Source organism: Trichomycterus rosablanca, chromosome 14 (assembly GCF_030014385.1).
Source record: "Trichomycterus rosablanca isolate fTriRos1 chromosome 14, fTriRos1.hap1, whole genome shotgun sequence".
In the NCBI taxonomy this organism is placed as follows: domain Eukaryota; kingdom Metazoa; phylum Chordata; class Actinopteri; order Siluriformes; family Trichomycteridae; genus Trichomycterus; species Trichomycterus rosablanca.
In genome coordinates, this window is record NC_086001.1 from 19,699,141 (window position 1) to 19,721,621 (window position 22,481).

The 22,481-nt window shown below is 37.8% G+C and overlaps 1 pseudogene; it reads left to right on the forward strand.

Annotated features, from left to right (window-relative positions):
• Positions 1–533: 533 nt before the first annotated feature.
• On the forward strand, positions 534–21,347 carry LOC134326167 (tripartite motif-containing protein 16-like; annotated as a pseudogene).
• Positions 21,348–22,481: the final 1,134 nt, after the last annotated feature.

Here is a 22,481-nt window from a genome sequence, read left to right on the forward strand (position 1 = left end):
CAGTATGGGTACAGTAACAATATATAGTGTCAAAAATTCTAAAATCAATCATTTTAATATAATAAACGATGCAATAGTTACCTAGTGACATGTACCACCCACTACACTTACATTACAGAAACAAACCCTACAGTATGGGTACAGTAATAAAGAATTAAAAGTAAAAAAAAAGAAAGAAACTATTTCTTTTTATAACCAAAGATGTAGTAGTTAACTAGTCACTTGTACTAGTTACTACAACCACATTATAAAAGTTCTACAACATGGGTACAGTAATGAATCATAAAATGTACTACAGTAAAGGTACAGTAATAATAAAATATAGAAGATTAACAAAAATCGAGAAACTGAAGTTTTGGTAAGACGAAGGTTGTAGTAGTTAACTAGTCACTTATACTACTTACTACAACAACATTACAAATTAAAAGTCCCACAGCATGAGTACAATAGATAATCACGAACTAAACCAGGAAGTCTGAGCTGCTGTAAATAACTTGCTGTGTTTACTGGTGTTTCTGTTTACATGTAGAAAAATGGCTGAATCCAAAATTTCAGTAACTCAGGATGAGTTCAGCTGTTCAGTCTGTCTGGAAACACTGAAGGATCCAGTAACTACATCATGTGGACACAGTTTCTGTATGGTGTGTATTAATAACTGCTGGGATCAGGAGGATGATAAGGGAACATACAGCTGTCCACAGTGTAGACAAACCTTCACTCCAAGACCTGTTGTGAAAAGAAACACTATGCTGGCTGGAGTTGTGGAGAAACTGAAGAAAACAGAACTTCAAGCTCCACATCCTGGTCACTGTTCTGCTGGACCTGAAGATGTGGAGTGTGATTACTGTACAGAGAAAATCCAAAGCAGTTAAATCCTGTCTGGTGTGTTTGGCCTCTTTCTGTGAAACTCACCTTCAGCCTCACTATAAATCTAATACTTTTAAGAATCACAAGCTGGTTGAAGCCTCCAGACGACTCCAGGATCAGATCTGCTCTCAGCATGATAAACTGCTGGAGGTTTACTGTCGTACTGATCAGCAGTGTATCTGCACGTTGTGTATGCTAGACAATCATAAAGGACATGATACAATATCAGCTGCAGCAGAAAGAACTGAGAAACAGGTAAAAATATTATACAGCTCTCTTTAACAAGTAACATTTCATTAGAATTTACACTGATGCTGTTTATGTGGTGCTCGTACACAATACAAGTAAATCCTGAATTGTTATTCTGTGTAGAAGCAGCTGCTGGAGATCCAGAGAAAATTCCAGGAGAAAATCCAGAACAGAGAGAAGGAACTTTGTGAGCTGATAAACGCTGTGGAGTCTCACAAGGTAAGTTTTATAAACAAAAAGCTCTCAGGATCAGTCCGACTCTCCTCCATTAAACCAATTTCCATTAAAAATGAGATATTTTATATCTCAGGTAACTTTGCAAGTGATGGAGCATTTTTGTTCATGAATTAAAAAAATCTTTAAAATCTGCCTGGTTAGTTGGTAATTGATGCTGTACAACAATTCTGAGGTTGTGCTAATAATTATAAGGGTGATAAGATCAGATTAGGACTGAGCCGCCCAAAAAGATTATTGATTGTTGCTTTGGATCAAGATGCTTAAACATAAATGATGGTATAAGATTTCTGGTAAAGACTTGAGAAGATCACTACATTGAATTTCCCAGTCCTGGCCAGGCTGCTGTTTTCTGTAACAGTATGCTACCACCAGCACATTTTACAGTATATATGGTGTTTTTAGGTTTTATTAGATTTAATCCACACATATTATTTTGAATTCAGGACATACAGGAGCAGGTGTGTTATATCAAAATCTGTGAGGAAATATAACATGCTGATAAATGCAGTAAAAACTAAAGTGATGATGAACGCTGAAGAAGTGCTGGAGTTTAAGGTGGAAGGTAGAAGACTGGAACTCTTTCTTATATTTGGGAAGTAGAGTATCAAATATTGCATTATGTGCACATAATGATGATGGAAACATTTTCAAGGGTATGAAGAATCAAGGCATTTAGCACCATCACCAAGCTATGAGTGATGAAAGTCTTAGTCTGGCCAGTAGCTACATGTGAATGTGAAGGATGGACAAATATCTGAGTGAGAACCGTTTCCTCTTTCTGAATCTTCTAACAGTGTTCTGCACAGACAGCAGTGAAGAACATTGAGAGGATCTGTACTGAACTAATCAACTCAATTAACAGAAGATGCTCTGAGCTAAAAGATCTGATCAGAGATCGAGAGACAGCCGAAGTAAGTCAAGCTGAAAAAGTCCTGAAAGTCCAGTTGGAGCAGCAGATTGTAGAGCTGAAGAGGAAAGATGCTGAACTGGAACAGCTTTCACACACAGAGGATCCCGTCCATTTCCTCCAGGTATCAGCACTAAAAATAATTATATTATTGCTGCACCAGTCCAAGTAATAAAATATGTTCAGAATGTTAAAAAACTTGATGACAGTAACATCAAAAAGATAAGAAATAGTATTTTGTGACTTGTAAACATCTGCTGGTTTTAGAAACACGTGATGCAGACAATAAAAGATTGGGTTCAATATTTAGGTAATGGTGCCTCTAGTGGACAGGTAGTGAAATAACAGGGCTTGTGTTGCTTGATGAAGAATGTTGTGTTTAAACTGTAGGATTATTTAATAATGCATTTTAGAGTCGTTGCTCATAAAAACTGGTCTGTACCTGAATGCTTCTTTTATACCCAAACACAGCTGGATTATCTATTTAAGATGTTTTTGGAACATTTTACAATCTTCACAGTAGTCTAAATTTGTCCTTGTACCGACTATTTTCAACAGTTTTACAGGCACAAGTTTATTATTTTATTAGTTTAATCTAATTCTGTGAACATTATCTGTCTGGATGTAGAATTTTCAGTCTCTCTCGGCTCCTGCTGGATCTGCAGAATCAGCCGCCATCACAATCAGTCCTTTCCTCTCATTTGATGATGTTACAAAGTCTGTATCTCAGCTGAGAGAGAAAGTAGAAGAATTCTGGAAAGAGCAGTGTGAGAAGATACCAGATGAAGGTGAGTTCAAGCCCTCAGTGTTCCATTGTCTCCAAAATGCTTCAGTACTCAAACATCAAACAAAACAATCAAATCCACCAACATGAACATTTTACATCTAACAACATCATTCATTTACTCATTAACCCAGTACTGGTCATGGTCACAGTGAGTCCAGGGTTGAATGAAATACACTCACACTTGGTCAGTAACTTAGAATTAAGGTCACTTTAGACAAACACTAGGAGAACATGCCAAACTTCTTACTGGCGGTACCTGCGACAATTTCTGGTGCAAATATTTATTTACTGTGATTAGTGATTGTACTGTTACTCTTTCTGCAGTGAAGAAAGTCTGGATTACTTCACCTGCTGAACCTGAAATCAGAGAAGATTTTCTACAATGTAAGTTTCTTCCAAACACACAAACATACACAGTGCAGTAAAAAAGTATTTGCACCCCCCAGTTATCTGTATTTTTACATATTTGTCACACGTTACTAGTTCAGATGCTACAGCAGCTCAGTCTGGTTTAAGTCTAAATCCAAAGTCTAAGTCCAAAACCTAAACTTTATTTCCTCAGATTTATTTCAACAAAGATCTGCTCTTGTTATTTGGAATTGTTGTGTTTTTGTTTTACACGAGTGTTTAATCTTTAAATCATGAACTGATGACCAGATGTTCTTCTTTAACTCTGAAACACCATCACACAACCACCACCATGACTGACTGTTAAGTGAGATGTTTTTATTGTAAAGTGCTGTTTTAGCTTCATTGCAAGTATAAGAATTCTGACTCATCAGTTCACAGAACATCATCACCAAAAAGCTTGAGGGTCATTAAGGTTCTTATATTGGTAAATGAGAGGCGAGGCTTTATGTTCCTCTTAGTTAACAGTGATTTTACCTTGTGACTCTCCCATGGATTTTATTTGTGCTCAGTCTTCTTCTAATACTGGAATCATTAAATCAGATCTAAATTGAGGTCAGCATGTCCTGCAGATGGGTGGTGACCATGGCGGCCATTTTGAAGTCGGCCATTTTGTATCCAACTTTAGTTTTTTCAATGGGAAGAGGGTCATGTGACACATCAAACTTATTGAGAATTTCACAAGAAAAACAATGGTGTGCTTGGTTTTAACGTTTACAAGTTTCTGACCACTTATAAAATGTGTTCAAAGTGCTGCCCATTGTGTTGGATTGTCAATGCAACCCTCTTCTCCCACTCTTCACACACTGATAGCAACACCGCAGAAGAAATGCTAGCACAGGCTTCCAGTATCCGTAGTTTCAGGTGCTGCACATCTCGTATCTTCACAGCATAGACAATTGCCTTCAGATGACCCCAAAGATAAAAGTCTAAGGGGGTCAGATCGGGAGACCTTGGGGGCCATTCAACTGGCCCACGACGACCAATCCACTAGGAAAGCTGGCACGTTCCCTGAGTTTTTCCAGCAAGATGGTGCACCACCACATTATGGGTGTCAGGTCCGAGCATTCCTAGATGAACAGTTTCCTGGAAAGTGGATTGGTCGTCGTTGGCCAGTTGAATGGCCCCCAAGGGGGGGGGTTGAGTATTATTTGTGTTTGAGCATTATTTGTGTTTGAGCAGTATTTGTGTGTTTGAGTAGTATGTGTGTGTTTGAGCAGTATTTGTGTGTTTGAATAGTATGTGTGTGTTTGAATAGTATGTGTGTGTTTGAGTAGTATGTGTGTGTTTGAGCAGTATTTGTGTGTTTGAATAGTATGTGTGTGTTTGAATAGTATGTGTGTGTTTGTGCAGTATTTGTGTGTTTGAGTAGTATGTGTGTGTTTGAGCAGTATTTGTGTGTTTGAATAGTATGTGTGTGTTTGTGCAGTATTTGTGTGTGTTTGAGTAGTATGTGTGTGTTTGAGTAGTATGTGTGTGTTTGAGTAGTATGTGTGTGTTTGAGCAGTATGTGTGTGTTTGAGTAGTATGTGTGTGTTTGAGCAGTATTTGTGTGTGTTTGAGTAGTATGTGTGTGTTTGAGCAGTATTTGTGTGTGTTTGAGTAGTATGTGTGTGTTTGAGTAGTATTTGTGTGTGTTTGAGTAGTATGTGTGTGTTTGAGCAGTATTTGTGTGTGTTTGAGTAGTATGTGTGTGTTTGTGCAGTATTTGTGTGTGTTTGAGTAGTATGTGTGTGTTTGTGCAGTATTTGTGTGTGTTTGAGTAGTATGTGTGTGTTTGTGCAGTATTTGTGTGTTTGAGTAGTATGTGTGTGTGTTTGAGCAGTATTTGTGTGTTTGAGTAGTATGTGTGTGTTTGAGCAGTATTTGTGTGTTTGAGTAGTATGTGTGTGTTTGAGCAGTATTTGTGTGTGTTTGAGTAGTATGTGTGTGTTTGTGCAGTATTTGTGTGTGTTTGAGTAGTATTTGTGTGTGTTTGAGTAGTATGTGTGTGTTTGTGCAGTATTTGTGTGTGTTTGAGTAGTATGTGTGTGTTTGAGTAGTATTTGTGTGTGTTTGAGTAGTATGTGTGTGTTTGTGCAGTATTTGTGTGTTTGAGTAGTATGTGTGTGTTTGTGCAGTATTTGTGTGTGTTTGAGTAGTATGTGTGTGTTTGTGCAGTATTTGTGTGTGTTTGAGTAGTATGTGTGTGTTTGAGCAGTATTTGTGTGTGTTTGAGTAGTATGTGTGTGTTTGTGCAGTATTTGTGTGTGTTTGAGTAGTATGTGTGTGTTTGTGCAGTATTTGTGTGTGTTTGAGTAGTATGTGTGTGTTTGTGCAGTATTTGTGTGTTTGAGTAGTATGTGTGTGTGTTTGAGCAGTATTTGTGTGTTTGAGTAGTATGTGTGTGTTTGAGCAGTATTTGTGTGTTTGAGTAGTATGTGTGTGTTTGAGCAGTATTTGTGTGTGTTTGAGTAGTATGTGTGTGTTTGTGCAGTATTTGTGTGTGTTTGAGTAGTATTTGTGTGTGTTTGAGTAGTATGTGTGTGTTTGTGCAGTATTTGTGTGTGTTTGAGTAGTATGTGTGTGTTTGAGTAGTATTTGTGTGTGTTTGAGTAGTATGTGTGTGTTTGTGCAGTATTTGTGTGTTTGAGTAGTATGTGTGTGTTTGTGCAGTATTTGTGTGTGTTTGAGTAGTATGTGTGTGTTTGTGCAGTATTTGTGTGTGTTTGAGTAGTATGTGTGTGTTTGAGTAGTATTTGTGTGTGTTTGAGTAATATGTGTGTGTTTGTGCAGTATTTGTGTGTGTTTGAGTAGTATGTGTGTGTTTGTGCAGTATTTGTGTGTGTTTGAGTAGTATGTGTGTGTTTGAGTAGTATTTGTGTGTGTTTGAGTAGTATGTGTGTGTTTGTGCAGTATTTGTGTGTGTTTGAGTAGTATATGTGTGTTTGTGCAGTATTTGTGTGTGTTTGAGTAGTATGTGTGTGTTTGTGCAGTATTTGTGTGTGTTTGAGTAGTATGTGTGTGTTTGAGTAGTATTTGTGTGTGTTTGAGTAGTATGTGTGTGTTTGTGCAGTATTTGAGTAGTATGTGTGTGTTTGTGCAGTATTTGTGTGTGTTTGAGTAGTATGTGTGTGTTTGAGTAGTATTTGTGTGTGTTTGAGTAGTATGTGTGTGTTTGTGCAGTATTTGTGTGTGTTTGAGTAGTATGTGTGTGTTTGTGCAGTATTTGTGTGTTTTTGAGTAGTATGTGTGTGTTTGTGCAGTATTTGTGTGTGTTTGAGTAGTATGTGTGTGTTTGAGTAGCATTTGTGTGTGTTTGAGTAGTATGTGTGTGTTTGTGCAGTATTTGTGTGTGTTTGAGTAGTATGTGTGTGTTTGTGCAGTATTTGTGTGTGTTTGAGTAGTATGTGTGTGTTTGTGCAGTATTTGTGTGTGTTTGAGTAGTATGTGTGTGTTTGAGTAGTATTTGTGTGTGTTTGAGTAGTATGTGTGTGTTTGTGCAGTATTTGTGTGTGTTTGAGTAGTATGTGTGTGTTTGTGCAGTATTTGTGTGTGTTTGAGTAGTATGTGTGTGTTTGTGCAGTCTTTGTGTGTGTTTGAGTAGTATGTGTGTGTTTGTGCAGTATTTGTGTGTGTTTGAGTAGTATGTGTGTGTTTGAGTAGTATTTGTGTGTGTTTGAGTAGTATGTGTGTGTTTGTGCAGTATTTGTGTGTGTTTGAGTAGTATGTGTGTGTTTGTGCAGTATTTGTGTGTGTTTGAGTAGTATGTGTGTGTTTGTGCAGTATTTGTGTGTGTTTGAGTAGTATGTGTGTGTTTGAGTAGTATTTGTGTGTGTTTGAGTAGTATGTGTGTGTTTGTGCAGTATTTGTGTGTGTTTGAGTAGTATGTGTGTGTTTGAGTAGTATTTGTGTGTGTTTGAGTAGTATGTGTGTGTTTGTGCAGTATTTGTGTGTGTTTGAGTAGTATGTGTGTGTTTGAGTAGTATTTGTGTGTGTTTGAGTAGTATGTGTGTGTTTGTGCAGTATTTGTGTGTGTTTGAGTAGTATGTGTGTGTTTGAGCAGTATTTGTGTGTTTGAATAGTATGTGTGTGTTTGTGCAGTATTTGTGTGTGTTTGAGTAGTATGTGTGTGTTTGAGCAGTATTTGTGTGTTTGTGCAGTATTTGTGTGTGTTTGAGTAGTATGTGTGTGTTTGAGTAGTATTTGTGTGTGTTTGAGTAGTATGTGTGTGTTTGTGCAGTATTTGTGTGTGTTTGAGTAGTATGTGTGTGTTTGAGCAGTATTTGTGTGTGTTTGAGTAGTATGTGTGTGTTTGAGCAGTATTTGTGTGTTTGTGCAGTATTTGTGTGTGTTTGAGTAGTATGTGTGTGTTTGAGTAGTATTTGTGTGTGTTTGAGTAGTATGTGTGTGTTTGTGCAGTATTTGTGTGTGTTTGAGTAGTATGTGTGTGTTTGTGCAGTATTTGTGTGTGTTTGAGTAGTATGTGTGTGTTTGAGCAGTATTTGTGTGTTTGTGCAGTATTTGTGTGTGTTTGAGTAGTATGTGTGTGTTTGAGTAGTATTTGTGTGTGTTTGAGTAGTATGTGTGTGTTTGTGCAGTATTTGTGTGTGTTTGAGTAGTATGTGTGTGTTTGAGCAGTATTTGTGTGTTTGAGTAGTATGTGTGTGTTTGTGCAGTATTTGTGTGTGTTTGAGTAGTATGTGTGTGTTTGAGCAGTATTTGTGTGTGTTTGAGTAGTATGTGTGTGTTTGAGTAGTATTTGTGTGTGTTTGAGTAGTATGTGTGTGTTTGTGCAGTATTTGTGTGTGTTTGAGTAGTATGTGTGTGTTTGAGTAGTATTTGTGTGTGTTTGAGTAGTATGTGTGTGTTTGTGCAGTATTTGTGTGTGTTTGAGTAGTATGTGTGTGTTTGAGTAGTATTTGTGTGTGTTTGAGTAGTATGTGTGTGTTTGTGCAGTATTTGTGTGTGTTTGAGTAGTATGTGTGTGTTTGAGCAGTATTTGTGTGTTTGAATAGTATGTGTGTGTTTGTGCAGTATTTGTGTGTGTTTGAGTAGTATGTGTGTGTTTGAGCAGTATTTGTGTGTTTGTGCAGTATTTGTGTGTGTTTGAGTAGTATGTGTGTGTTTGAGTAGTATTTGTGTGTGTTTGAGTAGTATGTGTGTGTTTGTGCAGTATTTGTGTGTGTTTGAGTAGTATGTGTGTGTTTGAGCAGTATTTGTGTGTTTGAGTAGTATGTGTATGTTTGTGCAGTATTTGTGTGTGTTTGAGTAGTATGTGTGTGTTTGAGCAGTATTTGTGTGTTTGTGCAGTATTTGTGTGTGTTTGAGTAGTATGTGTGTGTTTGAGTAGTATTTGTGTGTGTTTGAGTAGTATGTGTGTGTTTGTGCAGTATTTGTGTGTGTTTGAGTAGTATGTGTGTGTTTGAGCAGTATTTGTGTGTTTGAGTAGTATGTGTGTGTTTGTGCAGTATTTGTGTGTGTTTGAGTAGTATGTGTGTGTTTGAGCAGTATTTGTGTGTTTGTGCAGTATTTGTGTGTGTTTGAGTAGTATGTGTGTGTTTGAGTAATATTTGTGCTTATGCGTAGTGTCTATGTCAGTGTAGTGTTCATGCTTTTGTGTAGCATTTGTTTGTGTTTGAGTAGTAGTTGTGTTGTAGTAGTATTTGTGTGATTGTGTAGTGTCTTTGTGTATGTGTAGGGTTTGTATGAGTTTGTGTAATATATGTGTGTTTGTTTGTGTAGTGTTTGTGTAATGTACAGTATCTTACAAAAGTGAGTACACATTTCTGCAAATATTTGATTTTATCTTTTCATGGGACAACACTATAGAAATGAAACTTGGATGTAACTTGTATAGCAGTATAGATTTACTTCTGAAAATAACTCAACACACAGCCATTAATGTCTAAATAGCTGCAACACATGTGAGTACACCCCACAGTGAACATGTCCAAATTGTGCCCAAAGTGTCAATATTTTGTGTGACCACCATTATTACCTAGCACTGCCTTAACCCTCCTGGACATGGAATTCACCAGAGCTGCACAGGTTGCTACTGGAATCCTCTTCCACTCCTCCATGATGACATCACGGAGCTGGTGGACGTTAGACACCTTGAACTCCTCAACCTTCCACTTGAGGATGCGCCACAGGTGCTCAATTGGATTTAGTCCATCACCTTTACCAGAGGTGGAAAGTAACAAATTACATTTACTGGCGTTACTATAATTGAGTTTTTTTGTGCACTTGTACTTTTTAAAGTAGATTTTACAGCCAGTAATTTTACTTTTACTTAAGTATGTTTTGTATTAAGAACTGTAATTCGCTACATTTTAAATAACATTCATTACTGAGTAAAAAAAAGAAAACAATAAAAAACTCGACATCAAACCTGCGCAAATGTAGAGCAGTGGTGGCTAAACTGTTAGATCCATAAACAACTCTATGAATCAGTTCATTTGGTGAAGAGATTCAGATGTATAAACCAATCAGAGCTTCCGAATTCACATTCTAGGTGGAATTTCAATCTCTCTCTTCATTGGTTGTTGTATAAATGACAGTTTAGTGAGCGAATAACCAATGTAAGCTTTTTACTGGAAAAGCCGAGAGAATAAATGATCTACAATAGTTTTTATAAGGTGGGTATGGATTTATATATTCTGGAAACATACAAGATGGTCTTATATAAAGTGGATTATATATTTAATGGAACAACACATGGATATAGATCGGTAAGCAGATAAGTGGTTATGATTTTCTGCTGTTGTGTGATTGATCTGGGTCGCGGTTCTGCTGTTTACGGTACGCTTTCATTTTGCAACTATAGCAAAGCATTATGAAATATTGTGATTTTTAAAGTAAAACGGACAGCATAAATGTGATTGTAAGATTCTGCTGGTTTGTTTTTGATCATGTTCCTACGACGGTGTTGGATATGACGCTTAACACGTGGACTCAACTTCTTTGGTCGACCCTGGTGAAGCCTGTTCCGAGTGGAACCTGTCCTGGAAAACCGCTGTATGACCTTGGCCACCATGCTGTTGCTTATTTTCAGGGTGTTAGCAATCTTCTTATAGCTTAGGCCATCTTTGTGGAGAGCAACAATTCTATTTCTCACATCCTCAGAGAGTTCTTTGCCATGAGGTGCCATGTTGAATATCCAGGGGCCAGTATGAAAGAATTGTACCCAAAACACCAAATTTAACAGCCCTGCTCCCCATTTACACCTGGGACCTTGACACATGACACCAGGGAGGGACAACGACACACTTTGGCACAATTTGGACATGTTCACTGTGGGGTGTACTCACTTATGTTGCAGCTATTTAGACATTAATGGATGTGTGTTGAGTTATTTTCAGAAGACAGTAAATCTACACTGCTATATTAGCTGTACACTGACTACTCTAAGTTATAACCAAGTTTCATGTCTATAGTTTTGTCCCATGAAAAGATATAATCAAATATTTGCAAAAATGTGAGGGGCATACTCACTTTTGTGAGATACTGTATGTGTGTATGTGTAGTGTCTGTGTGATTGCGCAGTGTTTGTGTAATGTGTGTTTGAGTAGTATCTGTGTGTATATGTAGTGTTTGTGCAGTGTTTGTGTAATGTTTGTGTGTGATTGTGTAGTGTTTGTGTGTATGCGTAGGGTTTGTGTGTATGCGTAGGGTTTGTATGTGTTTGTGTAATGTTTGTGTGATGTATGTGTGTTTGTGTGATTGTGTAGGGTTTGTGTGATGTATGTGTGTGTAGTGTTTGTGTGTATGCGTAGGGTTTGTATGTGATTATTTAATGATTGTGTGATTGTGTCTGTGTTTGTGTGTGTTTGTGTAATGTATGTGTGTATGTGTAGTATCTGTGTGATTGTGCAGTGTTTGTGTAATGTTTGTGTTTGAGTTGTATTTGTGTGTATGTGTAGTGTCTGTGTGTATTTGTGTAGTGTTTGTGTGTTAGTGTAGGGTTTGTGTGTGTTTGTGTAATGTATGTTTGTGTGGTGAAGTCAAGATTCAAGAGTTTTACTGTCATGTGCACAGAAGAACCAGCAGTTACAATGTACAATGAAATTCTTACTTTGTTCATCCTCCAAACATCAATAAGTATTGTACATAAAACAAAATTAAACTAACACAATAAAAAAAATATTTAAATTTAAACTATAAAAAAATGTTATAATATTATAAGTAATAAAAATAGAAATAAACTAAGGCAGTTCTGATAAATGTCCTGTAGTGCAGGGAAGGACGTTCCAGAAATTCTTTGTGCAGTTTTTATTACACGCTGGAGTGCCTTTTTTTAGTCTTCTTAGGAAGTACAGTCTCTGTTGTGACTTTTTGATGATGTGGTGTGTGTTGCAGGACCAGGTGAGATCCTCACTGATGTGCACACCCAGGAATTTGAAGGTTTTCACCTTCTCCACTACTGTTCCACCTATATACAGTGGTGTATGCTGTTCTCTTCTCCTCCTGGGGTCCACAATCAGTTCTTTTGTCTTGTTGATATTTAATGAAAGATTGTTGTTCTGACACCAGCCCACAAGATCTGCTACCTCCTTCCTGTACGCCGTCTCATCCTCCCCAGTAATAAGACCAATGACTGTGGTGTCATCAGCAAACTTAATAATACTGGTGGTGTTATAAGAGGCCACACAGTTATGTGTGAAGAGCGAGTACAGAAGAGGGCTCAGCACGCAGCCTTGAGGTGTCCCAATGTTTATGGTCTTTGTGCTGGATGTTCGCGTGCCAATCCTGACTGACTGAGATCGGTCAGATAGAAAATCTAGTATCCAGTTACAGCACAGCAGTCTCTGATCTCACGTTGTGTTGTTATCCTGGTTCTCAGCTCATCCAGCTTGTTTTCGAGGGAGCGAACGTTAGCCAGCAACAGGCTAGGTAGCGGTGGTCGTGTAGCCCTAGCCTTTAGCCTAGCATGAAGCCCACCTCTCCTGCCATGCTTCCGTTTTGGCCGCTCTGTTCGCCGTCTACGTCGCTCGTCCAATACCGGTGCTGCTGGGCCATGCTGCTCGAATTCCACGAGTGTGGACGTAAAAGAAAGTCGAAGTCCGAAATGCTTAATGAAAGTTCATGATGAACTTTACCGATATCCAGTAGTGCTTCTCTGCTATACCTAATTTGTGCGTGACTAAACTTTTTGTGTTTAATACAAGCAAAAGAGCTAAAATAAACAAAAAAATAGTGTTTGAGTAAGGAGGACGGTACAAAGACGTCTGCCACGGTGGGCGCCATAAAAAAAAGAGTTTTTGTGTTTGTGTGATTGTGTTTGTGTGTTTGCGTATGGTTTGTATGTGTTTGTGTGTATGTGTAGGGTTTGTGTGTGTTTGTGTAATGTATGTGTGTGTGTGTAGTGTTTGTGTGATTGTGTAGTGTTTGTGTGTATGCGTATGGTTTGTATGTGTTTGTGTAGTGTTTGGGTAATGTATGTGTGTGTTTGTGTAGTGTTTGTGTGTATGTGTAAGGTTTGTGTGTGTTTGTGTAGTGTTTGTGTAATGCATGTGTGTGTTTATGTAGTCTTTGTGTGTATGCGAAGGTTTTTGTGTGTTTGTGTAGTGTTTGTGTAATGTATGTGTGTGATTGTGTAGGGTTGCTATGTGATTGTGTAGTGTTTGTGTGATTGTGTAGTGTTTGTGTAATGTGTGTGTGTTTGTGTGATTGTGTAGTGTTTGTGTGATTGTGTAAGGTTTCTATGTGATTGTGTAGTGTTTGTGTTATTGTGTAGGGTTTGTATGCATTTTTGTTCTGTTTGTGTAATGTGTTTTTTTGTAGTATTTGTGTATATGTGTAGTTTCTGTGTGTATTTGTGCATTGTGTGTGTAATGTGTGTGTTTGTGTAGTGTTTGTGTAATGTATGTGTGAGTTTATGTGATTGTGTTTTTGTGTAATGTATGTGTGTTTGTGTATTGTTTGTGTGTATGCGAATGGTTTGTGTGTATGCGAATGGTTTGTGTGTGATTGTGTAGTGTTTGTTTAATGTGTGTGTTTGTGTTGTATTTGTGTGTATGCGTAGGGTTTGTATGTGATTGTGTAGTTTGTGTAATATATGTGTGTGTTTGTGTAATGTATGTTTGTGTTTGTGTACTGTTTGTGTAATGTATGTTTGTGTTTCTTGTCATGTGTAGGGTTTGTGTGTGATTGTGTAGTGTTTGTGTAATGTATGTGTGTGTTTCTTGTCATGTGTAGGGTTTGTGTGTGATTGTGTAGTGTTTGTGTAATTTATGTGTGTTTGTGTCGTGTTTGTGTGATTATGTAGTGTTTGTGTAATGTATGTGTGTGATTGTGGACTGTTTGTGTAGTGTTTGTGTGATTGTGTAGTGTTTGTGTGATTGTGTAGTGTTTGTGTGATTGTGTGTATGTGTAGGGTTTGTGTGTTTATGTGATGTATGTGTGTGTTTGTGTAGTGTTTGTGTAATGTGTGTGTGTTTGTGTGATTGTGTAGGGTTTGTGTAGTGTGTGTGTAATGTATGTGTGTGATTGTGTAGTATCTGTGTGATTGTGTAGTGTTTGTGTGTAAGTGAGTTTGTGTGATGGTGTATTATTTGTGTAATGAATGTGTTTGTGTGTATGTGTGAGTTTAAATGTTTGTGTCTGTGTGTATGCATGTGATTGTGTCTGTGTGTATGCTTAGGGTTTGTGTGTGATTATGTAGTGTTTGTTTGATTGTGTAGTGTTTGATTGTGTAGTGTTTGTGTGATTGTGTAGGGTGTGTGATTATGTAGGGTTTGTGGTTGTGTAGGGTTTGTTTGATTGTGTAGGGTTTGTGTGATTGTGTAGTGTTTGATTGTGTAGGGATTGTGTGATTGTGTAATGTTTGTGTGATTGTGTAGGGTTTGTTTGATTGTGTAGGGTTTGTGTGATTGTGTAGGGTTTGTTTGATTGTGTAGTGTTTGTGTGACTGTGTAGGGGTTGTGTGATTGTGTAGGGTTTGTGTGATTGTGTAGGGTTTGTTTGATTGTGTAGTGTGTGATTGTGTAGGGTTTGTGTGATTGTGTAGGGTTTGTGTGATTGTGTAGGGTTTATTTGATTGTGTAGGGTCTGTGTGATGGAGTAGGGTTTATTTGATTGTGTAGGGTTTGTGTGATGGGGTAGGGTTTGTGTGATTGTGTAGTGTTTGATTGTGTAGGGTTTGTTCGATTGTGTAGGGTTTGATTGTGTAGGGTTTGTGTGATTATGTAGTGTTTGCTTGATTGTGTAGTGTGTGATTGTGTAGGGTTTGTGTGATTGTGTAGGGTTTATTTGATTGTGTAGGGTTTGTGTGATGGTGTAGGGTTTATTTGATTGTGTAGGGTCTGTGTGATGGAGTAGGGTTTATTTGATTGTGTAGGGTTTGTGTGATGGGGTAGGGTTTGTGTGATTGTGTAGTGTTTGATTGTGTAGGGTTTGTTCGATTGTGTAGGGTTTGATTGTGTAGGGTTTGTGTGATTATGTAGTGTTTGCTTGATTGTGTAGTGTTTGATTGTGTAGGGTTGTGTGATTGTGTAGGGTTTGTGTGATTGTGTAGTGTTTGTTTGTGTAGGGTTTGTGTGATTGTGTTGGGTTTGTGTGATTGTGTAATGTTTGATTGTGTAATATTTGATCGTGTAGGGTTTGTGTGATTGTGTAGGGTTTGTTTGATGGTGTAGGGTTTGTATGATTGTGTAGGGTTTGTTTGATTGTGTAGGGTTTGTGTGATTGTGTAGGGTTTGTTTGATTGTGTAGGGTTTGTGTGATTGTGTAGTGTTTGTGTGATTGTGTAGGGTTTGTTTGATTGTGTAGGGTTTGTGTGATTGTGTAGTGTTTGATTGTGTAGGGTTTGTGTGATTGTGTAGAGTTTGTGTGATTGTGTAGGGTTTGTGTGATTGTGTAGGGTTTGTGTGATTGTGTAGGGTTTGTGTGATGGTGTAGGGTTTGTGTGATTGTGTAGGGTTTGTTTGATTGTGTAGGGTTTGTGTGATTGTGTAGGGTTTGTGTAGTGTTTGATTGTGTAGGGTTTGTGTGATCGTGTAGTGTTTGTGTAGGGTTTGATTGTGTAGGGTTTGTGTGATTGTGTAGGGTTTGTGTGATTGTGCAGTGTTTGTGTAGTGTTTGATTGTGTAGGATTTGTGTGATTGTGCAGTGTTTGTGTAGGGTTTGTGTGATTGTGTAGGGTTTGTGTGATTGTGTAGGGTTTGTGTGATTGTGCAGTGTTTGTGTAGTGTTTGATTGTGTAGGGTTTGATTGTGTAGGGTTTGTGTGATTGTGTAGGGTTTGTTTGATTGTGTAGGGTTTGTGTGATTGTGTTGGGTTTGATTGTGTAGGGTTTGTGTGATTGTGTAGTGTTTGATTGTGTAGTGTTTGATTGTGTAGGGTTTGTGTGATTGTGTAGGGTTTGTTTGATTGTGTAGGGTTTGTGTGATTGTGTAGGGCTTGTGTGATTGTGTAGGGTTTGTGTGATTGTGTAGGGTTCGTGTGATTGTGTAGGGAATGTGTGATTGTGTAGGGTTTGTTTGATTGTGTAGGGTTTGTCTGATTGTGTAGGGTTTGTGTGATTGTGTAGGGTTCGTGTGATTGTGTAGGGTTTGTGTGATTGTGTAGTGTTTGTGTAGGGTTTGTGTGATTGTGTAGTTTTTTTTTATTGTGTAGTGTTTGATTGTGTAGTGTGTGATTGTGTAGTTTTTGTGTGATTGTGTAGTATTTGATTGTGTAGGGTTCGTGTGATTGTGTAGGGAATGTGTGATTGTGTAGGGTTTGTTTGATTGTGTAGGGTTTGTCTGATTGTGTAGGGTTTGTGTGATTGTGTAGGGTTCGTGTGATTGTGTAGGGTTTGTGTGATTGTGTAGTGTTTGTGTAGGGTTTGTGTGATTGTGTAGTTTTTTTTTATTGTGTAGTGTTTGATTGTGTAGTGTGTGATTGTGTAGTTTTTGTGTGATTGTGTAGTATTTGATTGTGTAGGGTTTGTTTGATTGTGTAGGGTTTGTGTGATTGTGTAGGGTTTGTGTAGTGTTTGATTGTGTAGGGTTTGTGTGATCGTGTAGTGTTTGTGTAGGGTTTGATTGTGTAGGGTTTGTGTGATTGTGTAGGGTTTGTGTGATTGTGCAGTGTTTGTGTAGTGTTTGATTGTGTAGGATTTGTGTGATTGTGCAGTGTTTGTGTAGGGTTTGTGTGATTGTGTAGGGTTTGTGTGATTGTGTAGGGTTTGTGTGATTGTGCAGTGTTTGTGTAGTGTTTGATTGTGTAGGGTTTGATTGTGTAGGGTTTGTGTGATTGTGTAGGGTTTGTTTGATTGTGTAGGGTTTGTGTGATTGTGTTGGGTTTGATTGTGTAGGGTTTGTGTGATTGTGTAGTGTTTGATTGTGTAGTGTTTGATTGTGTAGGGTTTGTGTGATTGTGTAGGGTTTGTTTGATTGTGTAGGGTTTGTGTGATTGTGTAGGGCTTGTGTGATTGTGTAGGGTTTGTGTGATTGTGTAGGGTTCGTGTGATTGTGTAGGGAATGTGTGATTGTGTAGGGTTTGTTTGATTGTGTAGGGTTTGTCTGATTGTGTAGGGTTTGTGTGATTGTGTAGGGTTCGTGTGATTGTGTAGGGTTTGTGTGATTGTGTAGTGTTTGTGTAGGGTTTGTGTGATTGTGTAGTTTTTTTTTATTGTGTAGTGTTTGATTGTGTAGTGTGTGATTGTGTAGTTTTTGTGTGATTGTGTAGTATTTGATTGTGTAGGGTTTGTGTGATTGTGTAGGGTTTGTGTGATTGTGTAGTGTTTGTGTGATTGTGTAGGGTTTGTTTGATTGTGTAGGGTTTGTGTGATTGTGTAGTGTTTGATTGTGTAGGGTTTGTGTGATTGTGTAGAGTTTGTGTGATTGTGTAGGGTTTGTGTGATTGTGTAGGGTTTGTGTGATTGTGTAGGGTTTGTGTGATGGTGTAGGGTTTGTGTGATTGTGTAGGGTTTGTTTGATTGTGTAGGGTTTGTGTGATTGTGTAGGGTTTGTGTAGTGTTTGATTGTGTAGGGTTTGTGTGATCGTGTAGTGTTTGTGTAGGGTTTGATTGTGTAGGGTTTGTGTGATTGTGTAGGGTTTGTGTGATTGTGCAGTGTTTGTGTAGTGTTTGATTGTGTAGGATTTGTGTGATTGTGCAGTGTTTGTGTAGGGTTTGTGTGATTGTGTAGGGTTTGTGTGATTGTGTAGGGTTTGTGTGATTGTGCAGTGTTTGTGTAGTGTTTGATTGTGTAGGGTTTGATTGTGTAGGGTTTGTGTGATTGTGTAGGGTTTGTTTGATTGTGTAGGGTTTGTGTGATTGTGTTGGGTTTGATTGTGTAGGGTTTGTGTGATTGTGTAGTGTTTGATTGTGTAGTGTTTGATTGTGTAGGGTTTGTGTGATTGTGTAGGGTTTGTTTGATTGTGTAGGGTTTGTGTGATTGTGTAGGGCTTGTGTGATTGTGTAGGGTTTGTGTGATTGTGTAGGGTTCGTGTGATTGTGTAGGGAATGTGTGATTGTGTAGGGTTTGTGTGATTGTGTAGGGTTTGTGTGATGTGTAGGGTTTGTGTGATTGTGTAGTGTTTGATTGTGTAGTGTGTGATTGTGTAGTGTTTGATTGTGTAGGGTTTGTGTGATTGTGTAGGGTTTGTGTGATTGTGTAGATTTTGATCGTGTAGTGTTTGATTGTGTAGGGTTCGTGTGATTGTGTAGGGTTTGTGTGATTGTGTAGTGTTTGTGTAGGGTTTGTGTGATTGTGTAGTTTTTTTTTATTGTGTAGTGTTTGATTGTGTAGTGTGTGATTGTGTAGTTTTTGTGTGATTGTGTAGTATTTGATTATGTAGGGTTTGTGTGATTGTGTAGGGTTTGTGTGATTGTGTATATTTTGATCGTGTAGTGTTTGATTGTGTAGGGTTTGTTTGATTGTGTAGGGTTTGTGTGATTGTGTAGGGTTTGTGTGATTGTGTAGGGTTTGTGTGATTGTGTAGGGTTTGTGTGATGTGTAGGGTTTGTGTGATTGTGTAGGGTTTGATTGTGTAGTGTGTGATTGTGTAGTGTTTGATTGTGTAGGGTTTGTGTGATTGTGTAGGGTTTGTGTGATTGTGTAGATTTTGATCGTGTAGTGTTTGATTGTGTAGGGTTCGTGTGATTGTGTAGGGTTTGTGTGATTGTGTAGTGTTTGTGTAGGGTTTGTGTGATTGTGTAGTTTTTTTTTATTGTGTAGTGTTTGATTGTGTAGTGTGTGATTGTGTAGTTTTTGTGTGATTGTGTAGTATTTGATTGTGTAGGGTTTGTGTGATTGTGTAGGGTTTGTGTGATTGTGTATATTTTGATCGTGTAGTGTTTGATTGTGTAGGGTTTGTGTGATTGTGTAGGGTTTGTGTGATTATGTAGTTTTTGATTGTGTAGTGTTTGATTGTGTAGGGTTTGTGTGATTGTGTAGGGTTTGTGTGATTGTGTAGGGTTTGTGTGGTTGTGTAGGGTTTGTGTGATTGTGTAGGGTTTGATTGTGTAGTGTTTGTGTAGTGTTTGATTGTGTAGGGTTTGATTGTGTAGGGTTTGTTTGATTGTGTAGGGTTTGTGTGATTGTGTAGGGTTTGTGTGATTGTGTTGGGTTTGATTGTGTAGTGTTTGATTGTGTAGGGTTTGTGTGATTGTGTAGTGTTTAATTGTGTAGGGTTTGTGTGATTGTGTAGTGTTTGATTGTGTAGTGTTTGATTGTGTAGGGTTTGTGTGATTGTGTAGGGTTTGTTTGATTGTGTAGGGTTTGTGTGATTGTGTAGGGCTTGTGTGATTGTGTAGGGTTTGTGTGATTGTGTATATTTTGATCGTGTAGTGTTTGATTGTGTAGGGTTTGTGTGATGGTGTAGGGTTTGTGTGATTGTGTAGGGTTTGTTTGATTGTGTAGGGTTTGTGTGATTGTGTAGGGTTTGTGTGATTGTGTAGGGTTTGTGTGATGTGTAGGGTTTGTGTGATTGTGTAGATTTTGATCGTGTAGTGTTTGATTGTGTAGTGTGTGATTGTGTAGTGTTTGATTGTGTAGGGTTTGTGTGATTGTGTAGGGTTTGTGTGATTGTGTAGATTTTGATCGTGTAGTGTTTGATTGTGTAGGGTTCGTGTGATTGTGTAGGGTTTGTGTGATTGTGTAGTGTTTGTGTAGGGTTTGTGTGATTGTGTAGTTTTTTTTTATTGTGTAGTGTTTGATTGTGTAGTGTGTGATTTTGTAGTTTTTGTGTGATTGTGTAGTATTTGATTGTGTAGGGTTTGTGTGATTGTGTTGGGTTTGATTGTGTAGTGTTTGATTGTGTAGGGTTTGTGTGATTGTGTAGTGTTTAATTGTGTAGGGTTTGTGTGATTGTGTAGTGTTTGATTGTGTAGGGTTTGTGTGATTGTGTAGGGTTTGTTTGATTGTGTAGGGTTTGTGTGATTGTGTAGGGCTTGTGTGATTGTGTAGGGTTTGTGTGATTGTGTATATTTTGATCGTGTAGTGTTTGATTGTGTAGGGTTTGTGTGATTGTGTAGGGTTTGTGTGATTATGTAGTTTTTGATTGTGTAGTGTTTGATTGTGTAGGGTTTGTGTGATTGTGTAGGGTTTGTGTAGTGTTTGATTGTGTAGGGTTCTTGTGATCGTGTAGTGTTTGATTGTGTAGTGTTTGATTGTGTAGGGTTTGTGTGATTGTGTAGGGTTTGTGTGATTGTGTAGGGTTTGTGTGATTGTGTAGGGTTTGTGTGATGTGTAGGGTTTGTGTGATTGTGTAGTGTTTGATTGTGTAGGGTTTGTGTGATTGTGTAGTGTTTGATTGTGTAGGGTTTGTGTGATTGTGTAGGGTTTGTGTGATGTGTAGGGTTTGTGTGATTGTGTAGTGTTTGATTGTGTAGGGTTTGTGTGATTGTGTAGGGTTTGTGTGATTGTGTAGGGTTTGTGTGATGGTGTAGGGTTTGTGTGATTGTGTAGGGTTTGTTTGATTGTGTAGGGTTTGTGTGATTGTGTAGGGTTTGTGTGATTGTGTAGGGTTTGTGTGATTGTGTAGGGTTTGTGTGATGTGTAGGGTTTGTGTGATTGTGTAGTGTTTGATTGTGTAGTGTGTGTTTGTGTAGGGTTTGTGTGATTGTGTTGGGTTTGATTGTGTAGTGTTTGATTGTGTAGGGTTTGTGTGATTGTGTAGTGTTTAATTGTGTAGGGTTTGTGTGATTGTGTAGTGTTTGATTGTGTAGTGTTTGATTGTGTAGGGTTTGTGTGATTGTGTAGGGTTTGTTTGATTGTGTAGGGTTTGTGTGGTTGTGTAATGTGTTTGTGATTGTGTGTATGTGTAGGGTTTGTGTGTGTTTGGATTGTGTGTTGCTATGTATAATTACACACACACACACACACACACACACACACTGTACACTCTCTCTCTCTCTCTTCTATGTTAATTGGTTTATTTTGTGTTTCCTCTCCAGATGTTTGTGGGTTCACACTGGATCCAAACACAGTAAATAAAAACCTCCGTCTGTCTGAGGAGAACAAAGTGGTGACCTACAGTAGAACATTACAGTCGTATCCTGATCATCCAGATAGATTTGATTATTACCCCCAGGTTGTGTGTAGAGAGAGTGTGAGTGGACGCTGTTACTGGGAGGTTGAGTGGAGTGGGGATGAGTGGGTTTTTATAGCAGTGTCATATAAAAGCATCAGCAGGAAGGGAGATGGTTATGAGTGTGTGTTTGGACGTAATGATCAGTCCTGGAGTTTGTTCTGTTCTCCATCCAGATTTTCATTCTGGCACAATAACAAAGAGACTGAAATTCCCATAATGCCGAGTTCCTCTAGAATAGGAGTGTATGTGGATTATGAAGCAGGAACTCTGTCCTTCTACAGCGTCTCTGATACAATGAAGCTCCTCCACAGAGTTCAGACCACGTTCACTCAGCTCCTCTACCCGGGGTTTTGGGTTGATTCAGGATCAGAAGTGAAACTGTCAGATTGAACAAATTAAATGTAAAATTTACATGAAAGTGTAACATTAAACTGTTTGAGTGATTTTAGAATCTGTGAGGCAGTGATACATTTATGAAGATTTTCTTTTTCAATTTATTAACCACCATTTATTCAGTGCTGTGAAAAAGTATTTACCCCCTTTCCTCATTTGGCAAGATGGCGGCGCGTGTACATCGCGTGTATTACTGCATTTCATTGGCTCTGTACTTGTTTACTCTGCACAATGACAATAAAGTTGAATCTAATCTAATCTGATTTCTTCTTTTCTTAAATATTTATCATCTAAATGGATTCAGATATTAAAACTAAATTAAATAAAAGACAAACTGAATATTTAAAAACATAAAAGAGAAGATTTCTGTACATTACAAAATGGTAAATGTGATCATTTTCACCTTAAACTTCTTTCTTCCCAAGTCTGTTATAACCCCAAATCAGAAAAAGTTGGGACAGTATGAAAAATGCAAATAAAATAATGCAAATACTATTAAAAAGAAAAAAAAATACATTAATAATAATAAAGTCACAAATCTGTACCTATTGAACAAGATGTAATGTATCTCTAGCACCACTAGATGAGGATGATGATCTCCACATGATTATAAACTCCACTTTAAAAGTCAGTTAAACAGTAAAGATTTTAATTTGGCTTTTTTAAGTTTAGCTAATAATAAATTCAGTACAAGGAGACATTTGATTTTCAAAAAGAGTTAAACAAAGTTATGACAGTTATTTTCTAGATTTGTGACAATATTATTATAATTATTATTATTGTTATTATTTTTATTTTATTGTTATAATGATTAATTGTTGCTGTTGGGTTTGTTGCTGTAGGTTTACATTGCTGTCTTCAGGATTTCCTCTTTAGTGATATTTAATGTTAATAGCTGTTCTGATCTAAAAGATGCTGCTGCCTTTGACCTTTAAAACTGAGAAGTGATTTGTGAGATAATTAAAATAAGTGAAATGTTTATTTTGTACTTTGGTTTTATATTATTTGTACAAACATTTGTTTTATGCAACTTTAAACCTGTAATAAAAGATGAACATTTTAAATGTGTCTTTATTTGCTTTAACTAAGCTAAAGTTTTTAACAGGAACAAAAATGACAGTTTGTGTAGCA